Raw genomic sequence first — 19,707 nt, 5'->3', positions numbered from 1 at the left:
GGGACTTTTACAGCACAAGAGAATACTCTCATGCTGATTTCCAGGATTAGTTTTTCTTTTATGCTTAGTAAACATTTATCTGAAAACTGAAAATAACAGGAGAGTGAACATGTTATCTCCTACATCTTAAGAGAATGCCAGATACAGCTAAGATTCTGGTATTCTAGGACATTTTTCAGTGTCTGATTATATCAGTACTTTAAAAGTCATTTCAGTAAAACATTCATCCAAATTGATGTGTTCTTGCAATTTTTTTCACTTTTATAAATAGACATTTTTTGATAGAAATATATTTTTAAAGAAGTATACCCTAGTAAAAACAGGTGAACTTTTAGTAGAAAGCTGAGTAATATGACACAAAATGAAAACTTTTCCTTCTAAATGGAATCTTTTATATTCTTTCTTAGGAACATTTTCTACAGAAAAGTTGACCTCTTTTGTTTTATGAACAACTCCTTATATGATGACAGACCTATCTGCTAAAATTCATATTAAGAAAGGCAAAGTTTTAAGATTTATTTACCTCAAACTATCAAATTTTCTTTTTTTTTTTAATTTACCTTTTCAAACTTGAACCTTTATTGCCACAACAAGTTCTTTACATTGTCTTTACAGCGTCTAAAACCTGATTTACAGGAATAGTCAAGAGGAAATGAAACCCCATGTCTTGAGATATACTGGGCTATTACTCTTCATGAATATTGCTACTACTGATAAACATACAATTTACTAAATCATGAGCAATCTAGATTAGTATGGATAGAACTGAAGACCTAGATCATAATTGTAGAAGACAATTTCTGATTGCATTTGAAGAGTAAAAATGTCTCTTTGCTAGCTACGGAAATGAAGCTCGAGTAAACTGACACCAGCTAAATAAAGATATTAGTTATGCTGTACTTTTAGCAGAAAGTTTTTCCCAGGCACCATGCAAGCCTGATGAGCTATTAACTGCTATTAATGAACTGAAAAGCTTGTTAATGCAGAGCAATTAGAGATGGCTTCAAATAACTGCTGTTAAAAATGGGACAGCTTTCTGTAGAGTCCCTTCATGTCATCCTGGCCCTCAGTTTTTGTTTGGGATCAGTGTAGTCTCTAGTAGACACTAGTGTATGTGCCAAAAACTCCAGTAAAATTAGCATTGATTATCGGTTCTTCTGCAAGTCTGAGACTGTCAATAGTGTAAAGTGTGATTCTGCTTTGGGATATGCCCATCTGATCAGAAATCCATGAATCTTCTTTGACCATCTGCTGCTTCTAGAATCTTAGAACGATTTGGATTGCGAAGGATCTTTAAAGGTCATCTGATCCCAACCTCACTGTCATGGGGTTTCACAGATATTGATTAGGTGTGGAGGAAGGAGACAACAGGTCAAAAAGTGATGAGATGAACAGAGTTTTGTTCTATAGGGTCTACAGAAGTAAGTTCCCAGAGATAATAAAAGTCATCACTGGTCATTTGTGCTTTCAATCAACTCAGTAGCCATGTAGTGGCCATTATCACAGCTATCTCACTGTAACAGTATAAACATGGTGCAGAAATCTTCACAAGAGATTTCCTAAGAAAGTGATGGAAAAACCTACTACAAAAGTAGCAGAATATATAAATAAGAGACCTTTCTTTTCCCCTGCTATCTCTATACTGCAGAGTTGGTGCTGTCTGCTAGAAAGACAGAGATTTCTGTTTTGAGACCTTTGAACATTTACGTAGTCCATAGGTAAATTTCAGAATTGTCACCATTGCTCTGTGTATTAAGATTTCAAAATTTTGCAAACTCTCCTAGAGCGAGGTTTTCCACTCAAAGGTCAGGCTATGTTTTAAACGACTAAGCACAAGAGAGCTGGTGCTATTTTTTTAGTCTTAACCATCTCTTTCTAGAGGTTAATTTAATAGCAGCAGCTGATAGTTGGTTTTGCTGTGCTGGTGAGTGCTCCTTAGTAATGTAATGGGCAGTTTGATTCCATAAAAAACAGGTGTTTTGACCAAGTGCAATGCAGTGTGTCTGCTGGTGTAGAGTTTTGATCCCATTTAGAATTCTTCATCTCACCTCTGTTTTGATCTGGGTGTAATGTTCTCAGTATTATCCTTTATTAGCTCCAGCAATATTACGCTGATGACTGTATATTTTTTTCCTGATTCTGTTGTTACCAGTGATAAGAAAATTAAAATGTAACCAGGCAGATTTTATTCCTTATAGCTACTATCAGCAATATTCTGTGATTCTTTTAACTTCTCTGGTTTTGTTCTATCAGACTTATTCTTTTTGCATCTCCAGTATTTTCTTCTGCACTATCCCATTTCCAGAAATAATATGATCATGAAGAGCAGAGGGAAGAAACGGAAATTTGTCACTTTCATTTTCTTCTTAAGTCTACATATCTCCCATAACCTGACAGCTTCTCTTCTGTGTTTATTTATTCTCATTCTTTTCCTGGTTCCAGTGCTGTGCAGTGACAGTCATCTGTGAGGAATGTATGTGTATAAAAAAATTAATGTCATTTTGAAGTTCAAAATTCCATACTTTCTGCAGAGGGTTTTCCTTCAAATGTGGTTCCACTGGTCAATAATGAGCATAAATGTAGGAAAATCTCCCCTTTTAAAAAGCTGAATTTTAAAACCTCAGCGCTTAGGCAGAGTCAAAAGGATTTTCAAATCCAGAGGGTCTTCTTGCATTTTCCTTTGAAGAAGCAATGGAGATTGAGAAAACTGGGTAAATGTACATCTCACTAAGCAGCGCATGAAAAGGATGAACTTTTGAGCCTGCTGCCCATGACACTGACCCACAGAGTTTATTCTCACTAACTTTCCAGAAGCTTATTGACAGAAGACAAAGACCGGAGAACAGAGAAACCCAGCATCAGTTGTTCTCAAAATACTTTTGAAAGAAACAGACCCTTCCCTGCTGTCATTTTTGTAGCTTTCAGAAACTCAGTTTGTAATCCATACTGACAACTAAAAGTAGAAGCATAAAAACATCTGGTCCACACAAATCCCATGCAGCAGCAATGATGAGAGCTTTTGTGAAGCCCCTTCCTTCTCTGACAGAGCCCGTTGGCGCTAAGTTGGAAGAAGAGAGAGAAAAAAGTTCAGTCTTGGGAACAATAAGAGGGCTGCATGCTCTAAAATACTTTTGGAGTAATTTCTCTGCTCAAGTTCACCTTCTCTGGAGGAGATTATAAAAATGAAAACAAATGAATAATAAGATATCAATGCCTTTATTGTTCATCCTCATGGAAGGCTGTAAGTAGATAATCCTCAGGACCTAGTTTTGCTCATTTATATGGAAGGGATAAAATTGATACAAAAGAGACCAGCCCCAAAAATACTCTAATCCTTCCAGATGTGCCTTTATGGTATTTCCCTACAGGACAGGAGGGCCAGCAGCTCAAACAGAGTTTAAGAATTAAATATTAAAATAGTAACTATGAAACACATAAAATTCCTTCAGACAAGAATAAAATGTTGAAAGTGTGCCTAGGAAGTGTCTGTAAGCCTGATGCAAGTGAATTTAGTCATTTAAAACATTGTTTGACCTTTGCGTTAAAACTTCGTTCTGGAAGAGTCTGCAAAATTTTGAAATCTGAATACAGAGTGATGGTGACAATTCTGACATTTACCTATGGGCTGTGTAAATGTTCAATGGTCTCAAAACAGAAATCTGTCTGTTTAGCAGACAACATCAATTCTAAATTACACAAGTGCATGAAGTATGTAGAAACATAGGCTTTTCTTGCTAAAATTAGGAGGCCAATGTGTCACAATCATGCCCTAGGTGACTAGCGTGTGCAGTATGGTGGAGGCCCCGTCATCACAAATCTGTGGACTCCAACCTGAAGGCAGATAAAATAGCATTACATCAAGTTGGCTTTCTTGACAAATTGTGTCCACAAATACAACCTGCTTTGGAGACAAATAGAGATGGTCACTGAAATAAAAAGAATTTGGTATGTTATTGCAAAATTAAATTTCCCATGTGTTTCATTAGTAGATCATAGAATCACAGAATCACCAGGCTGGAAAGGACCCACTGGATCATCGAGTCCAACCATTCCTAACACTCCCTAAACCATGCTCCTCAGCACCTCATCCACCCATCCTTTACACACCTCCAGGGAAGGTGACTCAACCACCTCCCTGGGCAGCCTATTCCAGTGCCCAATGACCCTTTCCATAAAAAAATTTTTCCTGATGTAGTAGCCTTTTTCCCTCAAGCTATTTCTCATCATAACTGGGTACAAATAATCTGGTTCTAGAAGCCATGTTCCTGGAAGTGTATCCTTAAATATGCCCCTCCTACTGGTGACTGATAGATCTTCTCTGACTCTGTGCTACACTGTCCGAAACCTCCCAGAGTAACAAGTCTATGGAATTTATTATTTTAAAGTAAGGGAAACTTCAGGTAAGCAAAGATGTTTTCTCTATTATCATGATTGACATTCGTTGTCATTTAGTAATGAAAAACCATAGATGGGAACATAAGCCCGTGGAATGCAAATTCCCTTGAAATGACAAGGTTATTGATTCAATATCTTTTCTTTATATAGATGTTTTTGAAATGAAAGCTATAACCTCAGGCTTCATAACTGTCATACTATGTTTACAGTGAAGTTCTATATGCCAACAAGATGACTTAGAGTAAATCTTTCTACTCTATGCTTTTCAAATATGACAGTACTAAATTACATTGTAACAAAAAGAATTATTACAAATTCTCCTGGAATTCTTGGCAGTCTTGATTGATTCCAAAATCTTTACTTAAAAATTCCTGCTGTATTCAATGTCTATAAAATGGCAACTACTTTTTGAAATGAAAATCAGTAATAAAGCCAAAACAAGACATGACAAGCCTTTTCTTATTGTTGCCCATGTGTACTCCCCTAAGTGCTTGCAAACTATTGTTATTTTGAAATGCAATAGATGTTTCTGATTGTCTTAGAAAAGTCCTTTGTGGTGACTTCTGAAATCAGTTTTGCTGATTTTTCTCTGCTGTATTTGTTTTCATTGCTTATTCACTTGATGTGTATACGGGGACCAAGTCTGGCTGTCATGTTTCGGTACTGGTTCCAATGTAATCCCATTACATCTGTTACAGTGCCAATGTTTGCAGATTATTTGTTTCCCACATAGACGGCTCTAATGCATTTATACATTTTATTAGAATCCTGCTTTAATGCATTTATACATTTTATTAGAATCACGCGTGCAAATTTATAATAGTGCTTCTTACTGGTGAAAATTTCTCTTCTAGACATATTGCTATCTGTAATAAGAAAACATGCTTTGTTTTGAGATTTATAATTATCATGTCATATATTTCTTATTGTTAATTCCTAATAGGAATTCTTCCCGATGACTTTATGAAAAGACTAGGCAGAGCATTCGTAATAGCTTTTCGGGGACTGTCATAAGTCATTGACTAGTCTATAAGGAGGCATGTTACTGCCCACTGTTGGATGGGATGATGTTACAGGGCATCTTGTTGGGCTGCATATGGTATGATTGTCAAATCATTTTGAGTGTGAGTCTTCATTTGAGACTTCAGGCTCCCATCTTCCTTCAAACACCCTGTAGGATAGAATTGTAAAGTCTATTTATAATGCTAAGATATTTTAATTGTATGTATAATATCTAAGGCAGTTATAAACTGCCAATATTTTTGTGTAACTTATTTAATGTTTGCTTTCTCATGTTAGCTATTAGTCACTGAAAACCTATACAATACCTTGTCCACTTTGCTCAAAGAGGCTAACCCCTTTTATTGTCAACATATATATTTAAAAACAATTATATGTATATGGCAGCTATGTGCTACTGACATTTATGACACCTGTAAAATGGATACTTCAGTTTCCTGAAAGTTATTGGGAAGGTAAAATTATTATAAATAGCCCGAGGTGGAACAAATCCAACTTCTAAACCTGATTAAGGTACATACGTATTACTGACTTTCACTGAGAGTTAAAGGTAATGTACCCAAAGGCTACATTTAGGAAGTCTAGTCTCCCTAGTCCGCAATATAGTGAGAAGACAATAAAGGAGATAAACTAATCCAAAAAAGAAATCCAAAGAAACATTGGTTGAGCTGTTACTCTCAGATGCTTTCCAGGGAAGTACACAGCACCATGAGCTGTAATGATACGTGGCATGTAAGGCTAATTGGTCTGTCCCTAAAACACTACCACAAGACGGAGAAAAAAACATAAAATCAAACATTTAGATACACAATCTTTAACGAAGAGGAGATAGCAGAAACAAAGTCAAAGACACAGTCTCAAGCCACTGACTCATGGGCCACTGAACGAACCTCTGAGATGCATCCGTGATGAGGCTCAGCCAGAACACTGGAGCTGATGAAGAGAAAAACAAGGTTATCATGGATCTCATGGGAAAGAGCAAACCTATGGGATATTTGAGAGGAGCTGAAGATATAGCTGTTATGAGATTATTCTGAGAAGGGTCAAATGCAGAGAAAAGTGATGGTGGTGGGTCAGGGAGGAACAGACATGGAAAAATGGAAAGGACAGAAGATAATGCTAGTGATTAAGGCTGGTAGGTGAGGAGATAGCAGTGGGTATTTTCTACTTGGACTTCAGGAAGCCTTTGACACTGTGTCCCATAAGATCCGCTAAGAGAAGCTGTTGATGTGTGGGCTGGGTGAGCAGACAATGACATAGGTTGAAAACTGGCTGACTGGCTGGGCCCAGAGGGTGGTGGTCAGCAGCACAAAGTCTGGATGGAAGCCAGTAAGTAACACTGTACCTCCGGGATCAATACTGATTGCAGTCCTGTTTTACATTCTTCTTTAATGATCTGGATGATGGGGCAGAATGTACCCTCAGCAAGCTTGCAGATGACACATAACGAAGAAGAGTGGCTGATAATGACAAAAGGTCATGCTGTCATCCAGAAGGACCTCAACAGACTGGAGAAATGGGCTGACAGAAACCTTAGCAAGGGCAATTGCAAAGTCCTGCACTCTGTGGGACAATCTTGGGCATCAGTGATTGTTTGGGACCACCCAGCTGGAACGCAGATAATGCTAATTATGCAGCCAATTAAGCTTCTAATATTAATTAATACTATTACTATGGTGAAAATGCTTCTCTGCCCTCTGTTAAATCCTTTTGATCTTTTACAGCAAAGCATTCTGCATATGTGTGTTTATCCAGGATTAAGTTTTAATATCTGCATGTTTTTTTCAGATACACAGGTTGGTAGTTCTCAGGGTCATTTTTCTAACCTTTTTAAAAATGGGCACAACATTACCCTTCTTCCAGTCACCAGGGACGACTTCTGATTGCCATGACTTTTCAAATATCATGGAGAGTGGCTTGGGAACCAAATCTACCAATTCCCTCAGGACTCAGGGATGCATCTCATCAGGTCCCATAGACATATATATATATGTGTTCAGGTTCCTCAGATGTTCACAAAGCTGAACTTTCTCCTCTTTCTTAATAGTAGTAATTAATCAGGTTTTGGAAGTTATCTCTCTGCATGCAAACAGAACCATAGTTATTACTTTAATATTTCACCCTGTCATAACTTAAAGTCCTCTTTTTCACCCTTATATGGCATCATTTTACCAAAGTTAGGTATTTTCAGATTTTAGTTTCTACAAGTATTTGACGGAAGCATTAATTATGACTATTCTGCTGAAGTTCAGAGTGAGATAAACAACAATAATTTGATTTTCTTGCCTCAAATACATAAAATATTTTACTGAACTTGAAAATTAGAATAATCATTTAGTAAACCACTAGGTAGCTCCCTACTAAATTACTCTTTTTGTTTTGTCTGAGTAACAAAACCATTGTGTCAGGAAATTATCTCAGTACTGTTATCATTATTTTTGTATAATCCGCACTTTGAGATCAGCTGTACAGACTCTCCTTTTTCCATCATAGAGCACTGCATGAACAGCTCAACTCTGTCTCCTTCAAGGCACTGCTAGTCTGTCTTGTTGGCTGCATCCTTTTGAGAGCTTCATTTTGAATTTGCAAATACTTCATTGAGGGTGCTATGCTCACCACCAGAATAGGTTTACAGTTGGAAACACACACAAGCAGACACCAGATCCTGTGGTTAAAAACAACCACTATGAACACAGAGGAAAAGAATTAAGTATCACCTGAAGAGACTGTGGGATATTAGAGTTTTAGTACAAGAAAGTCATTTTCCAGTTTAGGAAAATAATATGCAAATAGAAATCCCTGCAGAATGCACTCTTTATTGCAAAGACTGGAAGGAGCGTGTCCAGAGAAGAGCAACAAAGCTGGTGAGAGGGTTGGAGAACAAGTCTTATGAGGAGCAGCTGAGAGAGCTGGGGTTGTTTAGCCTGGAGAAGAGGAGGCTGAGGGGAGACCTTATTGCTCTCTACAACTACCTGAAAGGAGGTTGTGGAGAGGAGGGAGCTGGCCTCTTCTCCCAAGTGACAGGGGACAGGACAAGAGGGAATGGCCTCAAGCTGTGCCAGGGGAGGTTCAGGCTTGACATCAGAAAAAATTTTTTCACAGAAAGGGTCATTGGGCACTGGCAGAGGCTGCCCAGGGAGGTGGTGGAGTCACTTTCCCTGGAGGTGTTTAAGGAACGGGTGGATGAGGTGCTGAGGGGCATGGTTTAGGGATTGTTAGGAATGGTTGTACTCGATGACCCAGTGGGTCCATTCCAACCTGGTGATTCTATGAGTCTATGATTTTGGCTGTTTTGGAAGGTTTGTGTGTTCACCTCTATTAGTCCATCTTAGACACAGAAGACAAGAGACAAGCTTCTGCATGTACCTTTTCATGGAATAGTTGTTTCCATGCAAGACGACAGTGGAATAATACCCATCATAACAAGGTGGAGGTTTTAAATTTGTTTTATTACTGTTGTTGAAAACGCTTCAGAAGCAGCAGAACATCTTACCCCCCTTAACAGTCTTCAGAGCCTCAGAGGGTCCATGCAACTACCCAGACCCTGGGCTGTAGGCATTATCCCCCTCCTACACTAGGTCATGCCTCCGGCATTGGGTCCACTTGTGGAAGCTGTGCTCGTGTAGGGGAGCTACTTTGCATGGTGGTAGAGCTGAGGGAGGAGGTGAACAGACTAAGGACCATCAGGGAATGTGAGAGGGAGATAGATTACTGGAGCAGCACCCTCTCACAAAATCAGCAGGCTGCTGGAGTTAGTGCAGCTGAGCAACTCCCACCTGCAAACTGTAAGGTTGGGGGAATAAGAGATGGGGAATGGCAGCAAACTCCTGCCCCGTGCAGGAAACCTGCTCCCCCCACCCAGACAACAAACCCCCAGATCCCCTTGAGGAATAAATATGAAGCACTGCAGGTGGAAACCATCCCTAAGGATGAAGAAGATGGTTCCCACAGCCTAGAAACATTCCCTAGGCCACGCCATCCTCTGAAGACAATAAAAACATCTTCAGTAAAGAAGAAGAGGAGAGTGATCGTCTTAGGGGATTCTCTTCTAAAAGGAACAGAGGGACCCATCTGCAGACTGGACCCACTCCACAGGGAGGTCTGCTGCCTACCAGGGGCATCAGTGAAGGATGTTACTAGAAAACTACCTTCCTTGGTGAAAGAGACAGACTGATACCCTCTAGCAGTATTTCAAATAGGCAATGATGACTTACAGCACAGAAACCTGAAAGCCATCAAGAGAGACTTCAGGGAGAACGTTGGAGGGTTCTGGGGCACAAGTAGTGTTTAGCTGCATTCCAGTGTTAAGGAGTGAGAAGCAGGAGGTCAAAGAGAAACAGTTGATTAATGCCTGGCTCCGAGCCTGGTGTGAGGAGAAAGGCTCTGGGTTCTTTGATCATGGGGTGACCCACCCACCGCCAGGCTTTCTTACTCGGGATGGGACATGGTTGTCTTTTAGGGGGACTAAAGTCCTTACTAAAAGTCTATCTAGGCTCTTAAATAGGGCTTTAAACTAGATGTGAAGGGGGAGGGGGACGAGACCACCTTAGTGGGGAGTGAGCCTGGAAGTGAGACTCCAGTAACTGAGAGATGGTGTGCTGGAGAGGACCGCCAGTACATCACCTCAGAGCAAGTGGGGGTGATTATACCTGGGGACAGTAGGGATGAAACTGGCACTGTGGAGTTAGTTATTCCAAGGACCGGTCAATCGGGAATGAGCTCTATTCCCTTTATGAGGGCTGAAGGTTTGCCAGCCCAGCTGAAGTGCATTTACACCAATGCACGCAGCATGGACAATAAGAAGGAGGAGTTGGAAGCTTCATTGCCATCATGGAAACATGGTGGGACGACTCGTACAACTGGAGTGCAGCTATGGGGAGGTATAAACTCTTCACGCAGGACAGGAAAGGTAGGAGAGGAGGCGGTGTAGCCCTGTATGTTAGAGAGTGCTTTGATACTCTAGAGCTCAATTACAGTGAGGAAGGGACTGAGTGCCTGTGGGTTAAAATCAGAGGAGCCCACAAGAAAGCAGACATTGTGATGGGAGTCTGTTACAGACCACCCAGCCAAGAAGAAGCAGCTGATGACCTCTTCTATAAACAGCTGAGGATAGTCTCTAGATTGCTACCTCTTGTCCTCATGGGAGACTTCAATCTTCCTGATATCTGCTGGAAGTACAATACAGCAGAAAGGAAGCAGTCTAGGAGGTTCCTGGAGTGTGTGGAAGACAACTTCCTCACACAGCTGGTGAGTGAGCTGACAAGGGAGAGTGACCTGCTGTTTGTGAACAGGCCTTGTGGAGAGATGTGATGGTTGGAGTACGCCTGGGACAAAGTGATCATGAGATGATAGGGTTTTCAATTCTAGGTGAGATGAAGAAGGGGATTAGCAAAACAGTCACATTAAACTTCCAGAGGGCAGACTTTTTTTTACAAGTGTATACGTTTACATTGCCAAGAAAATCGCCAGGTAGTTTCATTATTATTGTTGTTATTATTATTATCATTATCATCATCTTCCATTTTCATGATGGTATTAACAATTTAATCAAGCACTTTATATTAGCAATGTCAATTACAAATTCCTCCTTCACTCTAGATTGCTCTGTTATTTTCCACATAACGTTGATGTGAATATCGATGTAGAAAGGAAGGGCTATAAATAAGGATTTCTATTCACCTAATTACTTTAATTGATTTGTGCTGAAATAGTTGACCTTCGGTACTTGGTTCTTCCTTCACATTTAAAAGTGAGGGCTCACTCTGATGATCATCAGCCACAGGGAAAAGAAGTTAAGATTTCAATTAAAAGTATGTTGTGTAGGCTAATCTATGGATTTCACATTAGTTACTCTCCATACTTCCTTACTGGAGAACACATGCCATGTTTGAGCTGAAAAATACTGTATGAAAGTTGTGAGACAATTAAATGTATATAAAACATGACAAACAAAAATCACTCAGGAATCTTAGGGCACTTCGTCACATTTGCCTACAAATTGCACCTAGTAAGTAGCACTACACCCTTAGGCCAAAGACCACAAGATACGTAGAGGAAGCTAATGTCTGAGTTCTCTTTCTTGGGTGGCAAGAGAGTAGGGATGCCCTCGCATATCTAAACTATCTGCTTTAAGTGCTATTTTTCAGACAAATCTAGCCTAAACCTCAATTTTATTAGAAAAATGGACAGAAGAATTCCACACATCAGTAAAGTGTCAGACAGATCTGGGGTCTTAAAGAATGCACAAAGAGGAGTAATAAATATTAAGCTAGATGGAATATGTTAAAGTTTTGTTGATTCTACTTGGAGTTAACCTTTCCTTCAATATATTAATGAGAAGAGTTTTCAAATAAGAGTTTTATATTGTTTAACATCTGAAAAGCACTTTTCATTGCATGACTTCAGTGTATTTGAAAAAGGAGCAAAGCGTTGACTGAATATAATCACTGGTTTTGAAGCCCATGCTCCAGCAGAAGCATACCCGAGCGAGTTGTAATCTATATATTATATTAGTATACTTTGAAAGAGGAAATTTTAAATGTTTGATAGAAAAAATTATAGCAATAATTTCAAAGCGTTTTTCTCATCTTAAAATTACTTTCCTTTGGAGCAATGTTCTTCCATAATTGGAATATATTATTACTTTTATTATTTTTGTTAATGCATTTGTAAGTATTCTGTAGCTTAAAGATTTCCGTTTTAAAGTATATTACTTTATCTAGTGGATGTTCTATGTTGGATGCAAAGTGGGATTAATTGGGCATATATTGGGCCATCTATTTGCTACATTATGAGCATGAAGTGGAAGTAAGATGGAAAAAAAATTGCTCTTTCAGTAGGAAGGGAAACAACGACTAGACCTACAAAAGCATCTTTACATTATCCAAGATAATCCCTCATAAAAATTCATGACATTTAAATTAGCTCTAACGGTATAATATTCCAAAAATGCTGATTCATTTGGTAATAGCTGCTGGAAATATTCTTTACTATCTTCCAGTCAATACTTTAGGGCTTCAAAGCACTTTCCCTTTGTTAATTTAAAGGAAAACAAAATATATCGCTAATTATTTTTAATTCTTTTCATATCTGTCCATACTATTCTATAGTCTCAATTTTTCTGCCTTGTATGACCAGATTTCTAAGAGAAAAGCAAATTTTACAAAGTGAAGGGCTATTTTGGATTTTGAAATTAAATTACTGTAGATCTTCCTTGAACACTGGACTCTGGAAATGTTCAAGAGAACATTTTTTTGATTTAAAGTTTACTTATTTTGGCCAAAGTCTTGGCAAAAATAAATGTGTTTCCCCAAGGAAAGACCATCTTAAATAGGTGAATTTTCTCTTTCCAATCCTATCAAATCTGTGGTGAAAAAGGTTAATGAAGACCACCAGTATATTTTCTTTGACACCTTCACTCTTCTAATTCATCCCCACTTGTTCCTTTGGAAAACAAACCTCCACCACAGAAAAACTGGGTATTTTTAGCAGAAAAGACACAAATGAAGCTTGAGTGATTCATGAAGAGAAGGCTAAAACAGTGGACATCTGAACAAACTGAAATGTTGACACCTCGGCTACTCAGTTTACTTTTGCTGTTGTTGTCCATGCCAAAAAAATAGCCATGTCCATCACATCAATTGCCACGGTCCTCTTCATCACCTGTGAAGTGAACTCAGCCAAACTAGTTCATATGTAGACATACACGTTCCAGATGTTTAAAAAAAGGTTCATGGTGAAGGTTTCAGCTTTTTTAACTGTTTTGGTGTGATTTTGCTGCTTGTCTGCATATGTTGCTGTACTGTCTGTTGTTTTGAGTAGTAATTAGGCTATGTTAGCATCTTTAAAATGAAATCTCTGAGTCATAAACCAAACCACACATGTTAGGAAGCGTGCAGACGAGGAGCAGATGCACTTGCCTGTTCTTGAGAATATCTGATGGCTTCCACTTCTTTTTTCCCTTTTTTTTTTCCTTTCTCCTTTTTAATTTTTTCCTTTTTTTTCTTTTTTACTTTTTTCTTTTTTCTTATTTTTTTATTAATTGCAATTAATTTCATTTAATCAGTAACACATAATTTATTGATATTTTCCTGTATTTTAGTCGTAAGCCTACTTGTCAGAAGGAGGTGCCCTGGATAGACACCATACCAATCTTCCAACTTTTCTTGCATCTTTCTCAGGTTATTGTCAAGCTAGATGTCATCAATCAATCTAAAAGGAAACCAATAAGCCAATGTACACACACAGAACAAGAGAAAAACCATATTTCTGTTTAAAAAAAATTAAGAGCAACAGTGATACAATCCAGTTTACAGAATGAAGGCATATATTTTCATAAGATTTAAAGAACAAAGGCTTCCTGTGAAACAATGTAATCAAAAGTTACAATGAAAAAAATGAATTAGCATTCTTAGTGACATTTGATTAAACATGCTACCTAGAAAAAATACACAAATGAAGGTCACATTTGCAAGTATTATAAGATAGTCTACATTTTAATTAGGTAGTTGAAAAATGTCAGTGAGTTACTAACTGACCAGGAGTCAATTAAAAACAAAAGAAAAGGAATGAAGGAAAACAAAACCTCACCCCAAGAGTCAGAATCCTTTATTCTCTCTAGATTTCAAACACTACAAAGACAGTTTTAAAAGACGTTTTCGGAATGGATTCAGTGAATCTGCCTTGTCATCTTTCTCTGCTTGAAGAAAGCATGTATTTTGGTCAAATTACAGAGTATCATTGTTGGAGCTATACTGACACACATTGTGCCTTTCGAAACAAATCTGTCATATAAGATACAACAGGGTAGTGTTTGTGGTTTATATTTGTATCCATGGACTGTTCCAAAGGAATGTGTATAAGCACGTGCCATCCAGTGGGTACAGATACCCCATCTTTCAGAGTCAACTTTATTCTCCCCCAGCACACAAGAAATTGAATCTAACCTGACAGCTATTACAAATTATAGGAGTAAACTTCTTCTGAATGATCTTAAAATTCTTATTTTTTCTATTTTTCTAAAAGAAGAAAAACTCTGTAACCAGTTGAAGGCAATTTCTCTGTTACTTGTGGCACAGTTTTTCTTCATTATGTTGAATCTGACCAAAGAAAGGCTGAACAGCAGCATGTACTGGAAATAAAAGATGCATGAATAATTTAATGAGTTAACACAGTTTCATTAAGAAGTTACCAAAACTAATTCAAATCATAATTTGTTGCTGGAAATCCCATTTTAAAAAATGTGCACTGGGAATAAAATATACAACCTATGTTAGAACTATCACATAGCTGTTAAAATTAATATAAATCCAGTGGTTCCAGTGCAAAGAACCATGAAGACTAATCTAACCTACTGATTTTATGATGTCTGGTTTCTAGTTGTTTAATATCTTTGCCATATGGGCCTATATATTCCTTATATAACTCTCCTTCCAGCTGAAAAAACTTTGGATGTTTCATACTAAATATTTAAGTTATTTCTAAGAATGTGGTTAGGAGAAATGTAATTTCATTGTGAAGCTCAAGTGCAGCAGAGTTTTGAGAGCTACCCCCAGGTCTCTGATGGAATTTCTCAAGGATTTTAAGGGTAGATTAATAAAGCTAAAAAACACATCAGAGAGTAACATCTACCCTCCAAGCAGTTTAACTACATACTTAAATAATGGAAAATAAATTTATTCTCCCAAGTCCCAGAACTCTAATCCAAATGAAACTAAAGGAATAATTTTATTGTAAATAGTACTCTAATAAAAATATATTCAAATGAAGCCACTGCAACTAAGCAGTTCAGAAGTCTAAATCTCTGGAGGAAAACGTTCAGATTAGAAAGTGGGGTTTGTTTCCAGGTAAGCTTGTTTTCTGCTCTAGTTGTCAGTAAGGATCACAGGCTACAGGCTTCCACTAAACAAAATAAAAACATACTTGATTATGTATAATTTATTAACCATTTCCAGTTATGTCTTACAAGAAAAGATTTACACAGATACAGCATTCCCATGAGCAAGGCAACCAGAGTCGGAGAAATTTCACATTGATCACTTATCACAGCCAAACAAAACAATTACACCATGAAAGGTCAGAAACCAGCTTGCATAACACTGCCAGTACTGCAGGACCTCTTCACCATGTAGACCGACTTCTGTATCCTTCTCTTCTCTTTCTTCCTATGATATTTTACACTCAGGCCATCTGAGATTATGTTGTTTTTTTCTTTGTTCTTTCAAACCTCGGATTTACCACCATGGAACAAGTGTTCCCTGTTCAACTAGATAACACAGAATTTTAATTTTTTTTTTTTTCTTTTTAAGTGAGAAAAGAATTACAGTCTGCTTGACTTGATGAGACAGCACTGAACAAGTTAATTTTACCAAGCCACCTACACATACCACTACCGCAAAAAGAAGTTATCAAAAATATTTCAGGGTTGTTAAGTCCTATTTACTGGAGCAGCTTATTGCTTTATGAATGCAAATAAACAGGAGAGGTATAGCCTAAAAATGAGAAATAATAGATTAGCAGAAACTACATTTTGATTCAGACTGCTACAGAAAGGGAAGCTGCACACCACTGGAGATTGCAGTATGGCTTCTATTTACTTTTGTCTAGCAAAAATGATATGTTGGTAAAACTTAGGTAGCCTGGAGCGAGTCTTGGTGTTGTCCAGCCCCCCCTTACTGCTTAGCCTTCCATGTTTGTCTGGCTCCTTCATCTCCTCAAACATCATTCCTTTCCAGATGGGATTCACTGCCTGGAAGTTGTTCTAGGTATTCATCTTTAATGGCATAAAGTCTGATCTAGGTATTCATCTTTAATGGCATAAAGGCTGATGAGAACTTGGTCAGGAGGACTTGTTAGCTCAAGCTTACAAGAACTGTAGTATATTTCATCTTGTAAGATGGCATACCCTTCCAATTAAAAAAAGTACTTCATAGTACAGTTTTGAAAGGGCTGTTATTTTGCTTTCCCACATATATATAATCTGCAGTTTGTCTCAGTGGTAAATGAATTAAGCGTAAAGGAGGATCCAATTTTTGATCTGTTTGTTTATAACCTGTATATGTGTACTACTTTTTTCTCTTGTGTACCAGGGCAGCAGAAAGGAAGGTTGCTCATTTGGCTTAGGTTCCTTGCTGGGTGACAGATCACAGAACCCGGCAGAAGGATGGTCTTCTCTTGTAAACAAGATTATCTAGGAGATTTTTATGGAAGCAGGAGAAGATGACAGAATATGAGAGACACAAGGAGGAGAGCTAAGTGAGAGGTTTGTTAGAGGAGTAGAGGCCTGGCTGCATTTTGTTGTCAGTGAACTTTGAAAAATTTACTATTGAAAACAAAAGGAAAAATTATAAAGCAGTATGTTTATGTAGAAACACGCAGAGTTGTCTGCTTGCTCCACCCACTTTTTAAGCTGATAGTGCAGGCCAGTGGGAACACAGAAACTATAGTAAGTGGTCTATCTAAGAATCGGGATTATTAGTGTTAGTATTTAATTTCTGATTGCTAATCTACGTTTCTTTGCAAACAAAGCAACATACGGCTCTTTCTAACTTGCATGGGAAGCCCTTCTGTCTACCCACCAAGAAAGACTGTTTCACAATTTTCCTAAGGAAATGACATGAGAATAATTACTTGAATATTCTCAAATGGGAACAGCTGATATACTCAGGAATACCATCTAAGGGGCTATCTTCTGTTGACAACAAACGGACTACATTGAATAGAAGGTCTTAGTCCAGGTCTTCACTGGAGTTTTACTACTGATATATGTATGACACACAGTACATGTAACAGTCTGATGATCAGAGGGATGGAGCTCCTCTGTTATGAGGACAGGCTGAGAGAGTTGGGGTTGTTCAACCTGGAGAACAGAAGGCTCAAGGGACACCTTATAGCGACCTTCCAGTACCTGAAGGTGCTACCTTTTTACAATGGCATGTAGTGATAGGATGAGGGGATGGCTTTAAATTGGAAGGGGGGAAGATTTAGATTGGACATTAGGAAGAAATTCTTCATGCTGAGGGTGGTGAGGCACTGGCACAGGTTGCCCAGGCAAGTATGGATGCCCTCTCCCTGGAAGTGTTCAAGGCCAGGTTGGATGGGGCCTTGATTAGTTTGATTTAGTGGGAGGTGCCCCTGCCCATTGCAGGGGTGTAGGAACTAGATGATCTTTAAATGTCCCTTCCAATCCAAACCATTCCATGATTCTATGGTATTCCTGTGATAATATTTCAAGAGGTAATATAAGATAAAGTTTCATTCAACATTTTAATTTATCTTGATTATGTTCTACTTCCTCCCTTTTTGTAGGCCAGGAATGATGATATGTATATAACGTATAAACAGCATGATGCACATCATAAAGTACATGGTTTGAGAGACCAGGATGAAAAACAATTTAAAGCAGAGTTATCCTTATTTGTGCCTTTCCCCTTTGATAGCCAAAACTTGTACTTAAATACAAATTCTAAATGAGATATGGAATCATTGAATATTCTGTGTATTTAGAATTGGCATAGATTAAAATGGTAACATTAGAACACTGGTCACCCGCTTTTGCCAAATTCCAGCTTCTTCTATAATGTAGGAGAGATGCATTTTAACATTTGATTAGAGACAATACATACTGTACAGAAATGATCTTTTCCTAAACCTGAAAGACTCTGAGTATTTACTGTTACAATCTTCATAATGTAAAATGCATATTTCTCTAATTCTAGACCACTTGATATATAAAATAGTTCAAACTAAGTTTATGCTTAGAATATTTTTCCAAAAGCTCTCCAGCAAGACCATGACCTAATAATTTAGAATTTATATCAACTGAGTGTGCTGTTATTCAAAGCTTTTGAACACTCATAGTTTTTCATTTTTCATGTTACGCTAATGATGTGAAGAATGTCCAATTTATATTTATCATCAGTGGAGATGACCGAATAATGATCTTTTTTCTGCCAGCCACTTCCACTGTCTCCCTAAAAATTAGTTCCTTCATAGTCACTTGATATAGATGAGCAAAAGGAGTCAGAATGCATATCAATGTATTTTAAAATGTTGCATGCTAAGGACTATAGATTTCAGTGGGTGTTCTTGCTTTGCTCCTGAAGCTCCTGCGTAATATTTTTTAATATTAATCTATAATAATAATGCAGTTTACTTATTTCTCTTATATTTAGCATTATACCAGGAACAAATACTTGGGTGCTATTCTTTATTTGTGGACACTGATATTTCATGTACAGGCAGAAGAGGGAAAAAAAAAAGGACATTGCAGAGACAGAAAAGTAGGAGATTTTGGCATGTGTGTGGTTTGGGGTGAGATATTTGTGCAGATATGAGCTCTTGGTCTTTTTATCTAGCTCAATTGATTTGTAGAGTACTGTTTAAATGAGGAGCATATTTGTTTTCAAACAGTGTTGAAGCACATATAGAAAATTATGTAAAGATATGAAGGAAGGAGTTGGCTTGGCAGACAGTTTTCTGCTATTACTTAAGGTCATAGAAATAGAATTAAAACTCATATTATCATGAGTAAGAAGTTGAACAACCACTTGATTTTCTTATCGTGTTGAATTCTGCTGGGGAATGTTCTGGCTTAGAGCTCTGTGCTGTTATCTGGTTCTTTCTTGAAGCTGAGCCTCTCAACGAGTCAGGATGCCTCTGGCGCTCATTTGGCAGTTAAAACTTTTCTACTTTTCTACTTCATAACTAAATATTCTTTTGAAAAGTGAAAGATTTTATTTTTATTTGGTGTTCACTTCTTTGGTTTGTTTTGGTTTTGTTTTTTTCCCCTCAGAATACTCAGAAGCTGTTCCTGGTCTCCCCACGTCATATGCTGCTATCCTAAGAATCAAATCTGGTAGTTCATCTTTAGCTTCATTTAATTCAAAGAACAGACCACGATTAAGCAGTCCTGCATTAGGAAGTGTATCTTCACCAGGTTGGAGAGGAGCTGCACATTATCACTCCCCAACAAACCTTTACCACTTTTCAGAGGCCTTCAAACATGATGGTAAGTCTAATTTCCCTCTCTGAATCTTTGAAACATTTTTCAAAAGCAATACATTGTTATTAGCTTGTTTTTTTATTTCTCAGACATAATTTTGAATTTTATTAAGTATCACGGAGTAGAAATAAGCATCCTTCTCTTTAGATTCTTCAGATAAGCCTTAAAGTCACCAGTGAAAACAGTCTTTCTTAAACTATGCAGAATTGCGTTATACAGTTCCTACTACATGAAAATAGCAAACCAGTGGTTTGAAATTCCATTACAGTGCGATTTCTTCTACTCAACTA

At 37.8% G+C, this 19,707-nt stretch overlaps 1 long non-coding RNA gene across 3 annotated transcripts in view; it reads left to right on the top strand.

Annotated features, from left to right (window-relative positions):
• Positions 1-19,417, top strand: part of LOC128850909 (uncharacterized) — a 373,443-nt gene extending 354,026 nt beyond the window's left edge. For all 3 annotated transcript variants that reach the window (XR_008448142.1, XR_008448144.1, XR_008448143.1), the window contains exon 4: positions 19,208-19,417. This is a non-coding gene — a long non-coding RNA (uncharacterized LOC128850909). The remainder of the gene's footprint in view (positions 1-19,207) is intronic.
• The last annotated feature ends 290 nt before the right edge of the window (positions 19,418-19,707 follow it).

Source organism: Cuculus canorus, chromosome 1 (assembly GCF_017976375.1).
Source record: "Cuculus canorus isolate bCucCan1 chromosome 1, bCucCan1.pri, whole genome shotgun sequence".
Taxonomy (NCBI): domain Eukaryota; kingdom Metazoa; phylum Chordata; class Aves; order Cuculiformes; family Cuculidae; genus Cuculus; species Cuculus canorus.
This window is presented reverse-complemented; position numbering and strand designations above follow the sequence as displayed.